Source organism: Polistes fuscatus, unplaced genomic scaffold, assembly GCF_010416935.1.
Source record: "Polistes fuscatus isolate 324 unplaced genomic scaffold, CU_Pfus_HIC Scaffold2, whole genome shotgun sequence".
In the NCBI taxonomy this organism is placed as follows: domain Eukaryota; kingdom Metazoa; phylum Arthropoda; class Insecta; order Hymenoptera; family Vespidae; genus Polistes; species Polistes fuscatus.
Window position 1 is genome coordinate 16043293 of NW_025113096.1, and position 23991 is coordinate 16067283.

Below are 23991 nucleotides of genomic sequence, written 5' to 3' on the forward strand. Positions count from 1 at the left end.
TCTTCTTCATTTTCTTCTTCTTCTTCTTCTTCTTCTTCTTATTCGTTTTCTTACTATCCTTTATAGATATACGTATACGTATATATCGAAGTCATGCGATCACCGTACAACCTTATTTTATTGATTACGATTCCTACTTTGAACTTTTAACGCCGGAGCCGGACGTATTTATACTAAAGGTCAGACGACGCGTTTTGTACGTGATTAAATGTTCTATTCTATGAAAAAAGAAAAGAAGGGATAAAGACGTATCCACACACGTTTACTTTCTTGATTTCACTCCGCCTATCTTTTTCCTCTTAACGGGTCGAACATAGAATAGCATTAGTATAGTACTTTTGTGGTTGCATGCGATAGCATAATCACACCTTTCAAGTTTTTCTCTAAACGACTTCATTGGCAATAAATAATAATAGACGAGAGATTTTCTATAAAACAATTTAATTCCCTTTTCGTGATTGTTGCGTGACAAAATCGTGTTAAGTGAAATTTAAAAAAATAATACAAATCATGGGGTATGAAAATCATGTTATTTTGCACGGTATTTAAAATCATTAAATCGCGCTAAAATATAATTTTTTAATTCAATAAGAAAGCGTATTAAATTATTAAATGATATTATTTGAATAAAATTCGTAGTATATCGTCTTGAGAGTATAATTTAATAAAGTAATTATTGTTTTATTTCATTCAATAATAAGACATTCTAAATAATTAAAGCGCAATTTATTAAACAAAAATTCTACATCAAATTTTTGTATTTTCGAAATACCACGTGGGCCCTTTTTATAAGAGAATTAAATGGATTTATTTTCTCTTAGCGATCACGAAACCCTCCCCGCCCTAAAAAAAAACGTAAGAGACGAGGTAAGAAGACCAAGTAAAAGACAAATGTTAAAAGAAAAAGAAAAAAAAAGGTAAAAGATAAATTCAAGAATAATCTTTCTCTTTCGGATGGAGGCAGCAGCTGGCTGGATCGTACGCAGCGATCGAAGATCGAAGTAGTTTCCGATGTCAACGCGTTCGATCTCCCGCGGCCCGTTCTCCAAGGGTAATTCGCGATCCGTGTATGTCGTAATTCCTCTTACCCAACAACCCTCTTCCAATCCTCCCCACCATCCTCCCGTTCCTACTCGCGGCTCGCGTCCTCGCCCGGAATTACAGCCGGATTTACAAGGAGCTCTGGATTTACAAGCCGACCAAGAGTGGCCTTCCCTGTTCTCCCGATGGTCCAGCGTTCGACTCTCAGAATCCTTCCTTCCTTCCTTCCCCTCTGAGTACCGAAAAAGCAAACCGCGAGAACAGAATTCTTACTTTCTCCTTCTCTTTTCTTACCGAAAAAAAAAAGGAAAAAAGAAAAAAGAAACAAACGAAAAAACGTGCGAATAAAAAAAATTCAATTCCTTTTTGTATTTTTGTTTTTTTTTTTGGAGAATCTGTCGAACCTTGCGGGACGATGCGCAAACGTTGCGTGCTCTTAAAGAATCAACATTTTTACTTGTTTTAGGTGTTTTTTATTTTCGTATCTCTCTCTCTCTCTCTCTCATTCTGTAAAATAGTTTCGAAATTCGATAAAAAAAAAAAATAGAAAGGAATCACGAAAAGTCTTATATAAATGTAAATCGAATCGCGCATCCATCTTTCTTTCTTTCTTTCTTTCTTTCTTTCCCTCTCTCTCTGTCTCTTGCGAGAAAAAGAAAACGAGGTGTCCTAAGAAACGTGGATTTTATACGGGTGCGCGAAAAGATGTTTAAGAAAAAAGAAGAAGTGTCTTTGGTAGAGAGACACGCCCCAAAATTTTTGGTCAATAACTTGCGTGACTCTCTTTTTTATTCTTCTTTTTTTTTGTGTATTATACTATGTATATATATATGTATATATTTTATATACGATAATATATATGCAATATAGGTAGAAGATATCGGGGTCTACCTTCTTTCTCACTCTCTTTCTCCGTTCTCGTTGGAAGATACATCGACATTATCGCTTCGGACACCCAGTATAGTCGCGGCCGTCCTAAAACAACAATGGAGGCATTAAGATGATCTACGGCCAAGTTCGCTTGACCCTCTGATTCAAAAAAGGTGTTCGAATCCACTCGACGAGAGCAAGCCTCGCTCGGATTCGTGTGGGTGTCAGCTTAATGTTCCAATGGTCCACTTGTATATGTGTATGATCATGCGAATGTATATGTGTCTCTGTACATGTGTGTATTGGACGCAACGTCATCGAACACCTAACATCTTCCACGTATATATATATATGTTTGTGTATGAGTGTGCGTGTATGCGTGTGTGCACGCTTTCGAGCCTGATTAAATATATATTAGGAATGAGCATCATATATAGAGAGAAAGAGAGTGAGTGAGAGAGAGAAATAGATAGAAAGAATTCTTTCGCGGCGGGGGGTGTGGTATTTTTTCAAGGGCTCGAGTCGAGGTTTTAAAAAAAGTCCAAGGGTGCGGTCGCGCTACGAAATTTCATTTTCAAACGAGAATCGAGACACGATCGATCGTCTCTGTTAGCGATCATTCGACTGCTACGTCCCAACCATTAGTAATATCGATACTTTTTACTAGGCCACGAAATTAAACAGTCTTTGAAAACTTTTCTATCGATGTTAGTTAGCTGCCTATGTTAAGAAAAAAGAAAAATAAAATATACAAGAAAATCCTTAGGTGGGTATATATATATACATGTATCAAAGTAGACGTAATATTATAATGAACGAGATATAATAAGCGATGTGTACGGTAGCGAAATGATAATCTATTCGTAGAAGGGTCCCTTCGTTCGTTCGTTCCTTCTGTTGAAAATTAATAAGTCGATTGGGACGTTTCGAGAAAGAGAGAGTGAGAGAGAGAGAGGGGGGTCCAGACGATTCTAACGATCTTGGCCCACCCTCAACTCGGGATCGCGCTTTTCACTAGATATTCCAACGAGACGAAGAAAGAACCAGGAGTACCAAGGGGTAGGAGGGATAGCAGGGAGAAGGAGGATGAGTAGAAAGAGGAGTGTCTTCCTACCAAACAGTAGAACGACCGTTGTCGCGTCTCTGAATTTATCTTCGGCTCATTAATAAAGGATGACATTTATCGATAAGGAAGCAAAGCACAAATACCATGCCTGGAAAAAAAAAATTAATAGACAGAAAGGTAGAAAGATTGAGAGAGAGAGAGAGAGAGAGAGACAAAAATGGAAGAAGGGACCGAGAAATGAAACTAAGAAGGAAAACAAACAGCAGGGGTAAAGGAAAAACTTCGAGAGCAGGTAGCCTTGTTCGTTAGTCGCTTATCCTACTAACGTTCCAGAGTCATCAGTCATTAACGCGCTACCGGGTGTCCGTGAAAATGTTTAGCTGCTTAATGAAGCGTCCTTAAATGGCCAAGGGACGTGATACCGAAGGTAGGAACGAAGTAACGTTACAATCGTTTCGTTCAAAAACAGAATGGACAGGTTTCGAGTTAGTTGGTGGAGAAATATCAAAGACAGGACTTTTCGATGAACGATTGTGTTAATATATATCGCTTCTTGTTATACTCGTTATAGATTGTACGTAACGAAAATTTATCATGATCGTATAATTAAATATTATATATTTTATATTATTTCGTTGAAATATTTAATTTTAGAGTATTTTGTTGAAAAATTTGAAGATTATTGTTGAAAATTAATTCCTGTCAATATTTATCCACTTAAATATTACATTATTATTATTAATTAAATTTATTTTATATATGGTACGTGGGTGTGGATTGAAAAATGTTAAGTCCCAATAACAAATAACCTTCTTTTGTTGAAATTATTTTTACTGGAACCACACACAAAATCGTTTCTACGTTAAACTCCAAACTGTTCAACACATATCACTCTCGTGTGCATATTATAAATTTATTTATTTATTTTTATTAAAAGAAAAAAAGGTAATTTATTTCAAAATTTAGTAGTGAGCACATAATCTTTCTTTTCTCTTCTTATAAATTGATTTAATTTCATAATTTTCAAATATAATATCTTTAAAATTATAAGTGAACGGAAGCAACAAAGATTAATCACTATGATCGGCCTACGTGTATATACTACGCATAATAGATATATACACGAAGAACAGAAAACATAGTAAGAAGGAACGGTTGGCTCCTTTAATGGTTCGACTTGAAAGAAATAGTAATCTGTTTAGTTATTATCTTCTTCCTTTTACATTTGGAAATAATCAAGCTTGTGGTTTAGCTTCAACGTACACGCGGATCGGAATAGTAGGTATCCGCAGCGTGATATAACGATGTCGCGTTAAGGAGAATCGTTAGGTGACTGGAAAGGTGGGACGAAGAAGATGAAAAATAAAAAAAACAAAAAATAGGAGAGAGAGAGAGAGAGCAAGAGAAGGAAAGAGAACAGTATTGTAGCGAGAGAAGGGCCCTTCCTCGGTCAGATAAGTCATAATAGTGGCTCGGCCGACGTTGTTAATAGTCAACGGAGGATCACGACGAGATAGCGCGCTAATGCACGCATTTATTTGAAATATTAAACCTCGAGAGAAGTAGGGAGAAAGAGAAAGAGAGAGAGTGAGAGAGAGAGAGAGAGAGACATAGCAGGTTCTCTTCTCTCTTATTCTCTTCCTTCCGCGAAGAACGACCACGTTATACGAGGGTGCCTCGAGAAGGGACAATTATAAATGATGATAATTAGCGAAGATCTTAACCGGTCACTCCGTGACTTAACAAATGTAAACGCGCGCACTCGGTGACTCTAGTTTCAACGTTTATATACTGGGTGATTCGTCGACACTGCAAACGCCCCCTTTCATATAACCATACACTGTAACAACGAATGTATTTAATATAATGAATATTTTTAATTAACTTCTTATCCTTATTCACTTACACGCTTGGCCTCTATCCTATCGAAATTATCATACTCACGATAAAAGAAAAAAGAAAAAAGTAAGAAAAAGAAAGAAAAATATCTGAGATCAAATAGATGGTACGATTCACCGATCGAAATTGAATATCCATGCATTAAATATATCGATTCGAATTGGCAGTAAGAAATCATATTGATTACATTCACGAAGTCATTCTCGCTCACGGGGATCGCGAAATCACGTTTGGTGCCACCCAGTAGGTGAGGATCGTATTAATCTCACCGGTGAAAGAATTGTTTCTTTTTTTCAAAGAGTCACAATGATTGTTTCTCTCGCATCTCCGGAGTGCTCCAGCAGCATCTAAGAAGAGGAGGAGAAAAAGGAGGAGAGGAATCTCAGCCGTGGCTGATCGAATCAACGCTGCGCGAGTAACAGTGATACCACTAACTCACTCCCTCCTCCTCTTTCCTCCTCCTCCTCCTAATTATTAATGTGCCCGAGCGTGGAGAGATAAACTTCAGAATCATCGTCGAAGCATTCGAAAGACTCGCTGTCTCTATCTCTCTCTCTCTCTCTCTCTCTCTCTCTTTCTTTTTCTTACACATGCTTCTCCATCTTCGTTATTGAATATAAATGATTAATTAAGAGGATCCTGCCAAGACGTCTATCGACCCCTCGTTTTGCTGTCTCTTTAAAAACAAACTAAGCGACACAGCTACAATATATTATTTTCATCATCGACGATCCATAGATCATGAACGTGCGAAATTTTCTCCCGCAATGTATTAGAATTTTAATAATAATTCTCTACTCTATCATAATTACCTACGATGCTTCTCTTCTTCCTTCTCTTTTTTTTCTTTTTTGGTATAGTGAATTTCTCAATTTTTCTTGATAAATTAATCTAAATTACCATTAACGCGTATCATCCTTTGGCTAAAGAGAGATTCATCGATTTTACGAGCAAACACCAAAGGCTTCACCATGATGACTCGATCGAAGTTAGATAATAAATATTAGAAAAATAATAGTAATAATATAAGAAAAAAAAACAAGAAAAATAAGAGGAAGATCTTGTAGAATGGAACGAACTGATACAATATTCATTTAGCGCAGTATAGGTAGTACATCTACGTGGCACGTAATGATGCGCGAGCTGAAAGATCATCGTGTCGAAAGAAGAAGAAGAAGAAGAAGAAGAAAAAGAAGAGAGAAAGACAGAAAGAAAGAGAGAGAGAGAAGGAGAGAGATAGTCATATTCAAATGAAGGAATGCCGGGGGTGGACCATGGGATGACACTTCTCGTAGGTGATTTATATCCGTTCCTCGAATGACCATCATCTCGTGGAAAGATCTACAGGATCTATCTCTATCTCTCTCCGTTTCATTCTCTTTCTTACTCTTTCATACTATCTCTTTCTTAGTGTTGGTCTTTCTGAAAGAGTCTTGCTGTTAGTTAGTCTCCGAACACAGAGGATAGTTAGTCCCTAGGATAGGATACAAGAGGGAGATAGGACAGAAACTTCACGCATAATGGGGGGCGGCCTTATGTAAGCCGAAACATATAATTCCATGGCACTCTCGTTACTCTCCGCCTGCACTATCATTTATTTAAGCATCGACGTTCATTAAATCGTTCCCTAAGTGCTGGGCTTTCGGCGTTTGCATTACCTTAGATAACTATGTTCTATCTATCTCTCCCTCTCTCTTTCTCTCTTTAATAGTTTATTTTACTAATTTTTTTACTACCTTAGCATAATCCTTCTTTACCTTTCTTTTACATACATATATAAAAATCTATATGTATACGTGTACGTGTATATTATATATAAATGTGTACATGTATGTTTATATATATACATGTATGCCCATGTATATGTGTACGTGTGTATGTATGTTTAGTATAATAAGGTACGCAATTGTACCGTTCGAAACAGTGTGCAAAATACGTATTGAAAGAAAATCGTGACTCGGCACGGATAATGTTCCTGGTTTTAAATCTTTAACCTTAAACGTTCGAGTGCCGAGTTAACAGTGAGAATGTGCGAGTCCCTGCGGAATGCATTCTGACCTCGATTTATTCCACAGACCCCTATTACACCTTTAAATACCATACAGTTTTTTTTTTTTTATTTTATTTTGTTAACAGATTTATTACTGAAAATCTTTAAATGGCTATTCCCAAAATTAATACAAAGAACCATTCACGACTCGTCGAAGGCTCATTGTATTTTTTTTAAAGGTGGTATGTTATTAAACTCGAGCTGGTTAACAAGTTTCGAGACTATGTCGAAAAATAAAAGTATGATCGAAAAAAAAAGCTGTTTCTGCGTTAGTTTCGAAACTTTTCCACCCACCCATATTCCAAAGATCCCATGTTACATTTTTAAGAAATTAATTACAGTTACCAAATTATACAACCAAAAATTAGTATCAAAGACATTAATAATTACTTGTAATGTCATTGTATGTCATTGTATTTTGTTAGCGAAGTGTGCTATTAATAACAAATCTTGAGAATGGTTGAAAGATCATTCTTAATGTCTAAAGTGTATAAAGCATACGAATGGTAAACAAAAAGAAAAAAAGAATAGAAAGAGAAAGAACACGGATATTTTGTAGAAGGAACACGTAAGTTAGATATCGCGCGAAAGATCGTGTTCCAACACAACATCGAGGAAGGAATTAGCATAATCCTTACAAGATTTCATTGACTAACGCTTGGCGCCGAGTGGCTTCACTTCGTCGAAGTAAATAACATTAAAATAACATATTACGAATATCTTTCTATCTTTCTTACTCTTTCTCATTTTTCCAGGGCAAGTACTCGCATTAACTGTGCAAACAGCTACTCGATTTACAAGTGGTTGGATAAGAATTAGTCTTTTAACGCATTGGAACAAGAGTCCGAGAATGGGCATCCACGGTGAAAAGCTTTGAGTATGAACTTGAAGGAAAATTATTTTTTCTCATTCTATTTTAAACTAATTTTCAACTAATTTATGATAATAATGATCTCGTGTTTAAACATATAAATGTTCATAACCAATTAAATTAATTCAAAATACATCGAATTTTGTACGATAAGATAATATTGAAAATTGTGAAAGAAAAATAAATAAATAAATTGATTAAAAAAAAAAAAGAAGGATAAAAATTATTATATGATTATTATTATAATTTCATACGTTTGTAATTTGTTCTGAAGCTCGATGATACGTAATTGGAATTTTGTAACTGTCTAATTTATTCGATGATTGATATGATTAACGGAAAAAATAAAATCGAATAAAAATATAGTAAGTGAGAGTAAAAATTGCAAAAAAAGAAAAAGGAAAGTAAAAGATATAGATAAGAAAGAATCCTTAATAATCACCGAACTCACAATTATTTTCATCTACCTTATTAATCTAGCTCCTTTCGCGACAGCTGAGACTGACGATCGTTAATTCGATCAAATATTTTTCAACGTGCAAGAAACGATCGATCAAACCACCACCGCCACCACCACCATCATAATCCCTACCATTACCAACGCATCATCTCGGAACAAACTTATTCAGAATATACCAATTAAGTAAGGAAGACTCGTAGCTTAAATAAAAATCCCAAAGTAAGATCAATTAGTATCGTTTAGCCTTCGTAACCCGTGATAACAAAAAATACAAAGGATATAAACGAGAACGGAGAGTATGATTAAAAATAAATTAATTATAAACGAAAATAAAACAAAAGTGTTTATCGTTAGAATTTGCTTAAAACGATCGCAGTAGAAGATTTTCAATTTAGGTGAGAGAGATTCGTGAATAGGTTTCTTTTTTAAAAGAATGGTATTACCAGGAGGAAGTACGTGTAAAGGGGGAAAAGGCTTTCGTTTTTCTTTCGTGATGACGCGGAAAGGTACGATTTGTCGACATTTATATGTGGGAAACGCGCCTTCTTCGAGTTTCGGGCTAACGAAGCTACAACTACAAACATACACGTACACATACACGTACACACACGCGTACACACACACACACAGACACATATAAATAAACCTATGTAGGTATATACAAAGTCGATGTCGAGAGTTCACGCGCCACGAAGTAAAAGAGCAAGAAGATGGGAAAGAGAAGGGTGGTGGAGGAGGAGGAGGAGGAGGAGGAGAAGGAGGTGGAGGGGTGGTTGTTGGATAGAAGAAGAAGAAAGTCTCGGCGCCGATTTCTCGATCCCGTCCATGGTATTTTCTGTCCCTTTTTCTCTCTCGTTATGGTGTGCAACCTCGCGCGCCAACTCGCGGGGGTAAACAGACGAAATTATATCGAAGAAAAATTACCCCGAGATAATAGTGATTAATGATCAACCAAGAACATGTATTAGTGTGCGAACACGTACGTGTGTGTCGGTACGTTGATGTCTGCTAAAATATGATACTTGGTAAGATCTCCTTTCCTCTCGACGATCCTCTTCCTTCTCTCTTTCTTTCGCTCTCTCTCTCTCTCTCTCTCTCTCTATTTATCTTTTTCTTTCTTGCTCGTTCACTCGCAAATCGGCGAGTCGAACGACCGTACAGCACCAGCTACTTTGACGACATCGACCTCGAACAGGGGAATATATATACATATAATATATGTATATATAGAAAGAGAAAGAGAGGAACAGGATAGATCGATAAAGAAAGAAAGAAGTCGGACAGCAATCTTCTCTAATTAACACATTAAGACTAATCAGAGCCAGTTGTGTCATTCCTGTCGGTGGGCCCACTCGCCTAGATTTAATGTTCCATCTAAATTAATTGTAATTATTTCTCTCTCCCTCTCTTTCTCTTTCTCTCTCTCTTTGCCATCTCTTCAGTCTTGATTGGCTCACTCTCCACGCGCGACTTTGCATCACGTCGACTATCACTCTTTCTTTGCTTCTAACAGATGTACTATTTAAAAAATCTATCTTTCATATACAAGTGTTACACGTTAAAAATAAGTTATACTAATCCGTTTCAATATTGTGTACGAATTGAATGAATTTTTATTTATAGGATTGCTAATTTACTATTTAAATTTCCTATAAAAGTGTATGTGTTAAAGACAGAAATGTATATAAATCTAATACAATGTATCTGTGTGCATTTAATTAATTATTTGTTCATTATTAGATTACTATTTATAAGTATTTTTAAAATTATTAACTAATTACCTGTAAATTTTATTTAATATAACATATATGTCCTTCTTCTACATACCCATATAAATGAAATTTCTCTAATTCCTGCTGAATGGTATAAGGACAACTACGACTTTCTAATTGAACCAAGGAATATTAACGTAAACACAATACCTATGAAAATAATCTAATCTAAATCTATCTTATAAAAGACAGATAGATACGACATAATCTTTAATTATATACCCCATTGTCTTCCTTTTGAAATATGTTCTCGAGATAGAACGTTTACTCGTTCAAACAAACTCGATTGACCATAACACTTTTCGTATGCACGTACGCTCGTGGAAAGACAGGGCGATAATTAATAATAGTCGGAAGGGCCTTTGTAAGGGACGAACGAGTTTATGAGAGAGAATGAGAAAGAGAAAGAGAAAGAGAGAGAGAAAGAAAAATAAAGAGAGAGAAAAAGAGAAAGAGATAGCTTCGTGGACGAGCATAATAGCGAGCGTACGAAAAAATGAGTGCTGAAGATCACCGCTGAGATCTGACCCGAGATAAGCGAGTTGGGCCTTATACATTTGAGCGTGCTCTCTCTTCAGAGAGAACCGAGTATATCTCTCAACCCATGTAAAACACGTGCCCAGAAAATATTTAAACCAGTTCCTCTTTTTTTTCTCTCTCTCCCTCCTCATCTCCTCCTCCTCTTCCTTCGCTTCTTCTTCCTATTCCCATCTTCACTCCTCTCTTCATAAACAACAATGAAAACCCGTACATTACTAGCCTACTTCATTGTCATTGAAAATCTTCTCCGCAGTAATTCAAATGTTTATAGAAATTTATATTAACCTAATCTCGGATCATTGATGATTCTAAAATCACAATAATACATAAAACGTAATCTATAAAATTAATTTAATGATAATAATAAAATGGTGTCCACCATCTTGAAGTGTCGCCATTTTCTTAATACACCAATCGTAACTTCTTTGACACTTTTTAGTATATATATTTATCCTAAATATAATTTCTTATGAAATTAGATTACACATGGATTTAAATGCTGATTTCAATAAATCAAACAAATACAATCACAATATTTTGTCGTATGATTGAAGTTGATTGTATGCATTTAAATGATCGTGAATGAAAATAAAAATATTTCAGTGACCAATCGTCATATTCTCCTACTCTTCTATCTTTACCTATTATTTAATTTTTATATATATGTAAAATTATACTTACGGTAACTCGAAGTCATCGATTCCTTCCTTCTCTCCCATATTGTTCACTAATACTCTTCATGCTAACAAGGTAAACAGGTAACTCTAATTCATAAATTACGGTAATTTGTAATCCTCGAGAAAAATGATACAGATCACGTAACTTCAGTGTGTTCCAATCTGTAATATCCTCTTGAAGACAACACAATTAACTACAAATTATATAACTAAAATCGAATTCGCGTGCGTAGAATTATTTGCACGAAGTGTACACGACGAATTTTGATACACTGGTCGTGTGTAACTTTTAATTTTTTTAACAGTAAAATATCCTCGCAAATGATTTTCAAATTGACGATTTTCTGATTACTACGAACCGTATTTATGCTTAGAACGTTCGCGTTAAATTGATATTTATCGACCCGATAACTTTCTTACTTGATTTTAAACAATAACTACTTATTTCAAATGAAAATGTTTGACAAGGACACGCAAATGCGATGAATATTCAACACATAAACAAACGACGATTGCGATTTCGAACGTCTCGTTAACGCGACGTTATATAGTAATAAGAGTAAGAGAGAGAAAGAGAAGAAAAGAGTAGACAGCTCGTGCCATCTCGCGGTGAGAAGATTAAATACAAACTTCCCAGAGAAAGAGTTGAATTCTTCTTTTACCACGCGGGTTTATATTCCTTTTTTTTTATTTTTACTTTATTTTATTTCATTTTCATCAAATAACTTCACAAATCACTAAATTAGATATTTATTGTTTATACATAATAACTTCTTAATAATTAATATTATAATAAATAATATCTATTTATGTTATTGGTTCCAAAAAAAAATTTGTATTATATAATATTTTATATTAAATATAAATAAATATTAGTATATATATATAAAATATTTTGTTATTGCAAAAGGTACAATATTTAAATAAATAATATAATATTATATGAGTATTTTTTGTATTAATAAATATAATTTTCTATTTGATTATATTACAATATATAATTACTAAAATATAAATGAAATATGTAAATAATAAATTATTTATTAAGTAGTAAGAGAAAGAATGAAAAGAAAAAATGAGGTCAGGATTAAAAATAGAATGAAAAATCCGAAGAACATGGAATCAATTGATGGTTGATTTCGCCGATTTGAAATTCGAAAACGAGGTTGCGAAGGAAAGGAGGCGTGTTCATTAAGCTACGAAAGACGCGGAGACTCGGTCGAATAAATATTTGAAACGTACAGTCTGACAAGTCTTGAGAGGTTCATTACGAAGGATTACACGACTCATATCGAAGGACTTAGAACACTCCTTTCGAAGCCACGATCACAGTCTTTCCCCACTGATTTTGATTCTCCGCGTATAAATTAGTTCGTTCGATGGAACTTCCTCCCGTTGATCGTAATAAGAAGAAAGAGAAAGAGATGTTTTCAATGAGTTTTCTTGAGGAATCTCTTCTACGCGAATAAAACCACGTCTTTCCTCTTACTTATATCGTTTCAATACGAAATGAACCTAAAAAACAGATTCGAGACAAGTTGACATATAAAATAAGAAGAAAGAGTTTTCAAATATTTCTGTTCCATTTAAAATTTGGTTCTATTCTTAAAAGATACGATTTGACTGATACCATGTAACTTGTTAAAAATATCAATTAAAATTTTCCTACGTATTTAATTATCAACAAGCTGAGAAATATAAACTAAGCAGTATTAAATAATAATAATATCTTATATTCAAATTATGTGCTCTTAAAGAGTGAAAAGTGATTAAATTCAAGTTGATTGAATTAGACTAAAACTTAAAGCAAACTTTTAATTTAAAAACGTTCCAAAAATATTTGCATCCTTTCTCAAAAGTAATCATCCTTAATTCTTAAAGAACGTAATATTGGATGTTCGAAGAATATTAATAGCCTGTTAAAAAGTTTCATTATTCGCTTGACCGAACGTTACTCGTGCAAACATGAATGTAACGTAAGTACCTACCAACCTATGCTTTTTCATTTCTCGAGATGTTAATATGCATGCTTGCAAACTGCAACGACGACTACAACGACGACGACAACGCCGACAACGACGACGACGACGACGACGACGAGGGTGGAAGACAGAGAAATAAAAAAAGAAAAAGAGAGAGAGTAAGAGAGAGAAAGAGAGAGATAATATAACGGAGGTACGTGGGCTTCGAATTCGGCCGAGCTAAAATTAGCATCCAGGGACGCTATAAGACAACACCGTCGTGGGTAATAGGCATTTAAGGCTTAATGTATGCATTGAAAACTATTAGGTATTCAAATACTCAGATTGCATTACGCTCCGCTATAACGCACGACTTCCTCCGAGATGGCTCCTCCTGCCGTCAACCAAAATTGCCACTATTATTCTTATTATATTTTATTTCTTTTCCACTCGCATAGGCTTTCTTCTTACTTTTCAGCACGACGACGACTGACTACGACGACGACGACGACGACTACTTCGATGTCCTCCTCCTCCCCTTCCTCCTCGTCTTACTACTGTCGTTCCACTACGACGTTTTACCGAGTTTCTCGAGACTCACGAAGGTCACTGAAAAATTGTATTAAAAAATTCTTAATAATGTTACATACTTATGTGCGTATACATGAATGCATGTAGATAAAAGTATTCACAAACACTTTGGGACGTACGTTCGATACGTAAAGAAAATAATTTACAAGATGACATTGCAAAAATCTTTCTCTTTCTCTCTTTCTCTCTCTCTCTCTTTATCGTTTTCTTCTTTAACTCTTACAAAGTGTACAACACAGAGAGAAGCTAAGTGAACAACGCTATGATGGAATCGTCAAGGAAAAAAGGTTGAGAAGTTCCTTTTAAAAAGGCTACTTGGCGTTAACTAGCGTATAATTAACGGCCATTAACTCATAATTAAGGCGAATCACAATAACTTTGTGCCGAGAGCAACAGCACACGAACGTGCAACTGTCTGTCTACCTCCTATACGCGCGTGCACGCGCGCGCGCGTGTGTGTGTATGTATGTACGTATGTATGTGTGTCGATACGTGCGTAGCAGAAAAATATATAAAAAGGAAAAAAAAAAGAGAGAAAGAAGGGCGATTCGATGGCACGCTAAAGGCCTTCGTTCTCGAAGAGGCGCGATTCGATTCGCTGTTACAAAACTCGTTACACGTTGCCCGGTGTACCGAGAGTTCTTACAAGACAGTGGCCGTGCTCGATGTTGAAGAAGGCGTCTCGCTTCATTAGCGATAAGCCCTTTTTCCCCCTCCCCACCCCTTTTCACCCAACCGCTGCTCCACCGACGAGTTTTTCTTCATCCAGCGTTTTTGAATTCATCCTATCTCTTTCTCTCTCTCTCTCTCTCTCTCTTTCTCTCTCTTCTTCTCTTTTACTTATTCCTCGTTCATTCGAGCTTCACTTCTCGCGACTTTATGGGTCTACACGCGCATTCCTTCTTGATCGTTCGAAACTCTCAAAGTAGTATTATCATTAAAGGATATAAATAAGTTAGTAAGTCGTGCAAGACGCAGTGTTGCGTACCTTACATGCACGAACAACTCTTTGTTTCTCGATCGACCATACATTTTTTTATTTGCTTCTTTTTTTTTTCTTTTTCTTTTTTCTTAATGTAATAATAATTTTAAATCATTTAATGCTACCAAACCATGTATGGTGGCGCGTTCCATTGAAAAAATATTTATTCGATATTTCTCGGCAACCTTTTTATATTCTTCCGAATAATTTTTTTGTTTTTATTTTTTTTTCTGATAGTTCTCGAACGTCCCCCCCCCTTCTCATCGATAATAATCCGATTGCACTTTTCTGTTTGTTTTTTTTTTAAGGGTTTTAATAATAAGGGTAAATTCGTCGAGAATCATCATTTGTTTTTAATTTAATTTATTAATACGAGTACTTTCGTTTCTTTTCTCTTATATTTTCTGGGAAAATTTATAATACGACATTTAGGATCCCGTTAAATATTTGTTCCTTCTTTCCTTTGGTGATACTACCTAAACCGTCGTAATGAATAAAAGCCGGTCAACAAAGGATTTCGGCGACAAACGTACCGAACGAATCGTACGATTCGAATCCCCCTATTTCTTGGCAAATTAATTATGCAAAGTTTCGAAGAAGGACAGAAGGATACGGTGTAGTAGGGATTCCTTCCTTCTCCGTTCGATATATCGGGATCCCTTTTTCCCTGTTTGCTCCGACCTTTTATCGAGTGCCGCTGATTTAATTAATTGCGAGATCTCGATACTCATGACCTATATATCTATGTATATGAGTATAGATGTGTGTGTGTGTGTGTGTGTGCGTATTTTAAAAGATAAATATTTCAAACAATATATCAGTTATTTCGTTTAATTATTTTACAAAAAATTCGAATCATCCCTTTGACAATTTAAAGAAATATTTTCTAAATATCAGAGTGATCTGTTAAGAAATAAAATTACTTAACTACGAAATATGAATAATCGATGTAAAGATCAATCGACAAACAAACAAAAATATATGGTCCTAGGTCTAGGACTGAAAATAGAAAAAGGGCATAGTCGATCTGTCACGAGGTTCGCGATTTAGATTCTAGATTACGCAAAACGTCAGGAAGAATTCGGGTTCTCCAGGTTCTCGCGTTTAGCACAAAGGGTCGTCTCGCTCTCTTTAACCGTTCGTTTCAGTTTGTCTAGAAAGCCGACCAAAAGCAAGGATCTGGAATTGGCTGGCAATTAATTTGGATGTTTCGTCGAAGGCCTTTTACGAAAAAAAGGGGATTGGTAGAGCCGATATCGGATTCTCTTTTCTCTGTTCGCGCGCGCGGCGATCTAATTAATAACGGATCGGCGCCTGTGTGTTTTAAAGGACATTGAGAGAAAGAGAGCTTGGAGGTTGAGGTTGAGGTTGAAAGCGGAAGAAGCGAAGGTGGTGGAAAGAGAGAGACAGAGAGAGAGAGAGAGAGAAAGCCCCATCGAAGAAGGCGTCTCGCGGCACGATTTAAATTGAAACGTTCGAAACAAAGGGCCTCTCCTCCGGAGTGCCCGCGCTGCCCGGGCACTGGACTGTACGGGCAAGCACGCGAAATTAAACAAGCTGCAATATCTCGAACGAGTAACAGCCAGCACCCAGCAGCCAGCACCCAGCACCAGCATCACACAAAACCATGTCCAGTCGACACAAAGGCGAATGTTCACACCCGATTAAGCAGAGGGTCCACGCGAGTTCTCCGAAGCTGCGTGCGTGAACACGCGCGCGCGCGAGCGTTCACGTCCCCTCACGCTTACACCCACTCTCATTCGATCGCGAGAACACCGAGGGACGCGAGATCGCAGTCGGTAACACAGGAATGTCTAATAACGAGCAACGTACCCACCACCACCTCCCACGTCACTTCCTGGCCTCGATATCGAATCCGATCAAACGACTGAATTCTCTCTACTCATACTACTATCGCCATACGAATGTGTTCTCTTCTTCCTCTTCTGTTCTACCCTCCACCCCCCTCCTCTCCCGCTAACCCGTGTTACCCTATGAGAGACAAAATGGATAAAAAAAAAGGAAATTCGTTCCATCTCGTATCTTGCAGCATGTGTGCATTTATCATTTTTAATAAATAATTTTGTAAGGATATCTATCATCAATATAAAAAAAGAAAGAAAATTCTGAATCAATAACTCGTTCAATCTATGGATGAAAATATACGCATCGATTTTCGTTAATATCGTAAGATCACTTTTTAGAAATATCCATTACCATGACTTCTATTCAAAAGAGACAAAATTCAACGAAATAAAACAGAGGAAACATTTCTACTGAGAAATTCGTTAAAATTTCATCGAGAATACAATATGCATATTTGATTTCTCTGTTTTTAATAATTTCTAAGAGAGAATACTATTTTTTTTATAAAATAAACGATTAGAATTCATTTAAATTGGATAATCGTTTAATATCAACGTTAAATACCGATTGGACGACAAAACGTTTTGATAACGTTTAGAATCTCGAGTAAACTTACAAGTGAATAGATGGATAACGGAAAGGAGACTGACTGACGGGATGCGGACAATTATACCGTTTAATGATGGTATTACGGACGTCGAGCGAAACATCCGTTACGGTACGCTCATTGTTTTGGTAATTACTAGTTATAATACCCATCCATTATTGCTCGCGGTAAGCGCCGTTGACAGTTGCCACCGGAGCGTACTCAAGTTCATTGGACCTCAATGTAATTGTTACCTTAAAGACACGGTCTTATAAATTCATAGGATTCGCGGTCGCGAAGGAGAAATATTTACGATCGAGCGTAACCCCGGTAGACATCTTCCTCCTCTTTTTTCCCCCTTCCTTACCTCACCTCCTCCTCCTCCTCCTCCTCCTCCTCATTCTCTTACTCCTCATCATCGTCGTCATCGTCGTCGTAGTCGTCTTGCGGTTACACGCATCGTATACCACCAACGATTATAATCCTCCTACCCATCTCGGACTCTCGGTGTACCTCGGAAATTATTTTCGGAGCTTGAGTACTCCTCGAAAGACGTTTTAACCGGTAATCAAGGTAGAAAAATATCTCCTGACTCGACTTTCTTCTCCTCTCCTCTACTCTACTCTACTCTACTCTTCTCTTCTCTTCTCTTTTCTTTACTTCTTTTCTCTCCACTTTTTTAATTCATTTTCTCTCTCTCTCTCTCTCTCTCTCTCTCTTTGAATTAAGAAGAAAAGGGAAAAGAAGAAAAAGTAAGTGCGAGGGTGAGAAAAAGCGATGAAAGAGAAAAGAGCGAAGTTCTTTAGAAGGGAGCGAGAGTTTTTAATCCGGAAAGCCACCCCCTAGGTGTAATCGTTCCGTTTTTTAAATTAAAGAAATAAAGGAAGGACTTCCGAGTGCGAGAAAGAAGAAGAAAAAAAAAACACCGCGATTCCCGCGATTCCTCGAAGAAAGATGCTCGAACTCATTTGCACTTAAAAAAAATGACGAGCTATAAAACTAACGCCTGGTCTCGAAGATTAACAGTCTTCTCGAAGAAAAATAAGAAAGAATGAATGAGAGAGAGAGAGAGAGAGAGAGAGAAATATGAGAAACAAGGAACAAGAAAGAGAAAGATGAAGACTAACGAACGAAGGTAAGCTTTATCGGCCGGAAATGATTTTGATTTGACGAGATCCACTCGTTGAAATTTTCACGCAGTTTATTCAACCAGCCTATTTACTTGTTAAGGAACTACCAAGTTACCTGACTTCGAGAAGGGACCTTCTTTTAATTGGATTTTTAATTGGCACGTCTCAACCACCCCCATACCAAATCTCAACCACGAGTCCCGTAGTCGAACATTAATCGTTTCTCTTCCCCATTGTTTATCGTTATCATTGTTTCCAAGGGATTTCTTCCGAGTGATCTCTCTCATCGGTGCTAGAGCATTTTTCACTCCCGATTACGTTCTCCTCTGTTACCTACCCTTATCGTTCTTCCTTTTTTTTCCCCCGACCATCTCATTCTCGCTCTCTTGATTCCTTTTTTCTTCTCGTTACTCATACAGCGTATTACCAACCGAGTAATAAGGTCATTGACTTTTTTATTAGACCTACTCTTAAAAGTAGCACGATTTAGAGAACAAAAAAATAAAGGAAGTAAGTGAGAAAGAAGGGTAGACTACTCGTCGTATAAATCATCTAATTCCACAGTCAAATAAACGACCCTTTTTTCCATTTTTTTTCTTTTTTTTCTTCCAAACTTATCCTCGTAGATCAAACAAACCGAGAACAACGAATCCCAAAACCAATCTTCCCTTATAATATTTATTTCTGCTTAAATCAAACGAAAAATTAAAAAAGAAAAAAAAAATTTACACCTGGAACTGCAATTTCTCTTCTTTTTTTTATTTTTTTTTTTTCCGAAAGACTACCAGTTAATCTTTCCATCCCTCAATCCCTACCATTTTCGAACGACCTATCCTCTCATCGAGCAGAGCAACATCGACGCTCGTAATAATAATCGCAATAATCGCGCGAGCCAATTTGAATATGAATCCGAGTGCGAACAATGTCATCGGCCAGGGTTCTGGGGGGAGGGGGTTGGGAAGGATTCAAGGGGAAAGGGTGGAGGTGGAAAAGGGTGGAGGTGGATAGGGGTGGCGTACTGGCTGGGTTTATACGTGCCGTATCTCCCCCACGGATCGGCTCTTGCCCGGTACTCGCTAACTGTCCCGGACTGTTAGTTAGTTAACTGGCCCGCCTCGGTGACAGTCACGTACCAAGCCCAGGGTGAGAACATTCGAATCCGGAACTCTCATCAGAATCAACGCTCGCTACGTTTAACCCGATAATTAAACTTCATCCTGGGCCTCCCACCTCCTCTCAACCCTCCTCATCCTCGTCCACCTCTTCCTCCTACCTATTTGACTACACTAAGCTCCTCCTCGAACCCTTCCTCCCCACCCTTCCTCTCTTTCTCTTTCTCTGATTCTGTCTCTATCTGTCTCTCTTTCTCTCTTTCACTCTCATCATTTCAACGAGGGAAATCGTGCGGTTCGAAATTTGCATTCGCAGATTCCTTTCTCCGTTACGATCGTTATAACACCGTTGAAATTCTACTACTGTTAGTCAGTCAGCCACCCCCCCATCGAATTACTTTTCACCCGATCACTTCCAGTTGATCGATATTACAAAAAGGGATTAAGTTATCTAACACTCGACCAGTTGAAAGGATTGATGGGATAATTAAGAAATTTGATAGGGTCATTCTATTTCATTCTGACTCGTCAGAGTTAAGAGGGTTGGGTTTTACATCGAACGATGTTAGAACAATGTTTTCTATACTTATGCACTCTAACATTTCGGACTATATTTCAAAATGATTAACTATTATTTTCTTCTTTTTTTCTTCTTCTTCTTCTTCTTCTTTCTGTAAAAGAAAACACGCGAATTCTTTTTCCTATTCGTGTCGGACGAGTAGGTTGAATAAAAAATAAAAAAGAAAAAAAACGAAAAAGAAAGAAGAAAATTTCAGCCAGCAGCACCTTTTCGAACTACTTTAGAAAGTAAAGTCAGAAAGGAAAGAAGAAGTATTCCCATCTAAATAAAAGAAAAGAGGATTATCATCCCTCTGTCATGTTCGAAGTATAGCAAGCAGCAAGTGGCTCAAGACAACCGACGAATTCCCTGTAAAACGCTCGCGTGGCTGAGAAACATTCGGAAATCGTACGGTTAGGCATCGCTAGACGGAGAATGAAAGAAACTAAGAAAGAAAATAGAAAGAGCGTGGCCCTAACAATTACATTCGGAAAGAGAAAAAGGGAAATAAAAATTGTAGAAAGTTTAAGAGGGTGCCGAGTCGTCCTCGGCCTCGTCCTCGTCGTCGTCGTCGTCGTCGTCTTCGTCCTTGTCTACTTCGTCCTGATCGTAGTTTAGTGGTAAACCGACCGCAGCACCACGAACAAAAAACAAACAAGAAAAAAATGATAGAAAGAAGGTAAACTCCTTAAAAAACAAGGCTAGACCAAAATAATGGTTAGATCACTCGTAGAAGATAGTTGCCATAGGCGATGGGGAAAGGAAAGCTTTTAAAAATAGGACTTTAGTAAGGGGGATGCGATAGTGGGGGAGGGATTTCGTGACTGTTACCCCTTATACTACGATATTCGCATGTTTTATGTTCCCGCGCGCGTCCGCGTGCGCCCAAAAAAAACCCCCTCTTAGAAAACTTCCTTATTCTGATTCTACTTCTTCTTCTATCTATCTTTATCTCTATCTCTATTTCTTTCTTTCTAAACTCTTCCCACGACAATCCATCCTTCTTCTTTCTTCCTCTTCTTCTTCTTCTTCCTCTACCTTGGAAACGGAAACTTGTATCGTACAAGAGATTCGTTTCCAACGTATCGCGATTTGTCGTGATTTTATCATGTTTTCTTGTTTTTTTTAGTTTCTAGCGATGGTACCAGTGGTACCCGGGCATGTATTACATTTAGCATAGTTTTTAAATCTTCCAAGAGTTAGTCCTTCGTTGTCCCACGATGCAAACGTGAAATAAGTATTCTCATTATTCCACATGGTATTATGTTACTCCGTACCATTCTTCAAAGTTTTTTCTAACCGACTCGTAGTAGCAAAAGAAAGAGACAAAGAAAGTTAGAGAGTCAGCGAGTAAGTAAATAAGTAGTAGGGTTGCAAATAAAAATTCTCTAAAAAGAAATAGGAGACTCGTAAAACGTAGGAAATAGGGGAGGGAGGTATTTGTAGTTGTTCATAATCGAAGGACCGTTCTTTCGAAGAGACAAACGTCTACATCTGTCGGGGAGTAATGGAACTAGCCAGTGGGCAGCACCCTCTGTGTCCAAGGGTAGTTTTGTTGGTGGGGTAGTCGTTGCTTGCTGGTACCCTGGATCACCACCACCACCACCACCACCACCTTATCCTACCTTCATTCGCCCTTAGCCTTTTTACATTTTTCCTCTTTGTCCCTGAAGGATCTAAGGGCCAAGTAGGAAAACGTAGACGAGAAAAGAAGCACGAAAGAAAACCCGAATAGAAAATGTATATATATGTGTGCAAGCGTATAGGTGGGTGTATGCGTGTATCTGGGGAAAAGAGGAGGAAGAGGAAGAGGAAAAGGAGGATGGGAATGAGGTAGGAAGTTAGAATGGGGAGGGGAGAAAGAGAATATAGCTAACGTAGCGAAAGCTAGTTAGTATGCATAGTGCGGGAGTTGGCCGGGAATGAAACGTCAACCCGAGACTCGTCATGCCAACCTCGTGCTTTCGTCCTTTCCAACGACTTTCGTCTCCACGCTTCCTCCACTCCCCACTCCCCACCCAACCACCAACGCCACTGCCACCACCACCATCACCACAAGCATCACCTCCTTTCCTACTCCTCCTCTTCCTCCTCCTACTTCTCTAGCATAGTTGTCGTAGTTGAATCGACCTCTCTTTACAGACTTTGTCCACGATGATATTTGTATTCTTTTCTACCTTTTTCTTTTTTTTCTTTGTTTGTTTATATTTTTTCTTTATTTCTTTTATTTCTTGATCGACTAACGTTAGAAAATATTTTTCTTTTGGGAAATAATTTTATTGTTATATGGAAAATTCGTCGAATCATTTTCTGTATTTTAATGTCAATTTATTTTCACACGTTCGCCGTTTGACTTTGCGAGGATTTATTTTTTAATTGTAGAATTGTAGATTTTGGGGTTTGAGGGTAAAAAAAAGATGGTCCGTTGAAGATCCATTAAACGTTTCTAATCAATTCAAATGAAGTACAATCGAAGCAATTCCACAAGATGTTCATCGTCGAGGGTGAAAGGGTTGAAAGGTCTCTCGCGGAGGGTTCTCTCTGATCACTTGGCAGGATCACCATTACGTTAGTACGCCAATTAGGGATGGTCCGGGGAGCGAGAATGGCCCGCGGCCTTGGAAAAGGGGTAAGGAGTACCGTGATCCGATTCTAGGGTCGAGACTCGTGTATCAGAGGGTAGTATACCCAAAGTCACTTGGTTAACAATGCTAATAATAACCAAACGAGTAAGAGAAAGAGGAAGAGGAAGAGAGAGAATTCTGAGAGACAATTCTCTGAAGGACCCTTCGTTTGCCATTGGAATTTCATACCGACTTGTAATATCTCAAAACCTAATGAATTTTTCTCTTCTTCAAGAAAATTCTATGCTACGTGCAATTATTGAGATTTTCGGGAAAGTTCACGACGATTTTGATATTTTTGATATTAATTAATCTTCTACAAATTATTCGAACAATCCAATAGATTGAACAACCGATGAAAACAAAAATTATCGTCGCAATAATATAATTGAAAAGATCTAAATAAATTCGTCCATTGTTATCTTGATTGATATAGAAAATGAACGTTAACGAGATATTGCTACGTATATGATTGTAGTAGATTCGAACGAAGGGAATTTCAAATGAAACCATACCTTTGTCTTTCTATAGTCAAAGGGCTGACGACGAGCATCGAGAGCTTCCGGCGGCAACGTGGCATACGAAAAGGGGGCGTACGTATTCTGACGCCAATTAAAGCTCATTCATACAGGGCTAATTATCATCCCCGCAGGTTATGCTCGAGTACGTGCGCATATCACGCCTGATTCGACCAATCGGCGCTCAGCGGTGGCTCGTTAGTCGCTTGTTTCGGATATAATGGGAGAATCCGCGTTGCGCATCGCGAACACGCATGATTTTGCGCACGGTCCACGCGCCCATTGTGTGTCTCTCCGTAATCGAGCGATTTCGTTATCTATCTCTCTCTCTCTAACTCTAATTCTAACTCTAACTCTAACTCTAACTCTCCGCCCCATGTCTGGAGAAATAATTGTCTCGCGTTAGAAATTTCATCGTGATTAGGATAATCATTTCCTATCAAATTGTTACGATCCAAATTTACAATCACAATTGCTATAATTATCTTACAATTTCTCGATATAAATTTTAATGAACCTAATTGAAATATTACGTAATATTTGACGTATCCTTAAATAATAGAATCAAATTTGTGTAAAATAGGAATCGTTATTATTTCTAATTTTGAAGAAAGAAACGATGATTTTGTTAACTTCAATAATCCTTCCTATTCCTTACGAATAGCACACATTGTACAATTTCCTTCGAACGCACTTGTGTGTATATATCCTATGTACATTCTTCCTTTGGAAATAAACGAGATATCTCAAATAGGTCAAAGTAGGATAGATAGATGTAGGCAGAAGAAGAAAGATGAGTGCGAGGGTTTGAGAAGG

General features: G+C 37.3%; 1 protein-coding gene across 1 annotated transcript in view; it reads right to left on the reverse strand.

Moving 5' to 3' along the window:
• The window catches only part of LOC122516327 (zinc finger homeobox protein 3), a 394212-nt gene extending 382481 nt beyond the window's left edge, over window positions 1-11731 (reverse strand). The window contains exon 1 of the mRNA XM_043634051.1: window positions 11251-11731. The gene's annotated coding sequence lies outside the window, so the exon portion shown is untranslated. The remainder of the gene's footprint in view (window positions 1-11250) is intronic.
• Window positions 11732-23991: the final 12260 nt, after the last annotated feature.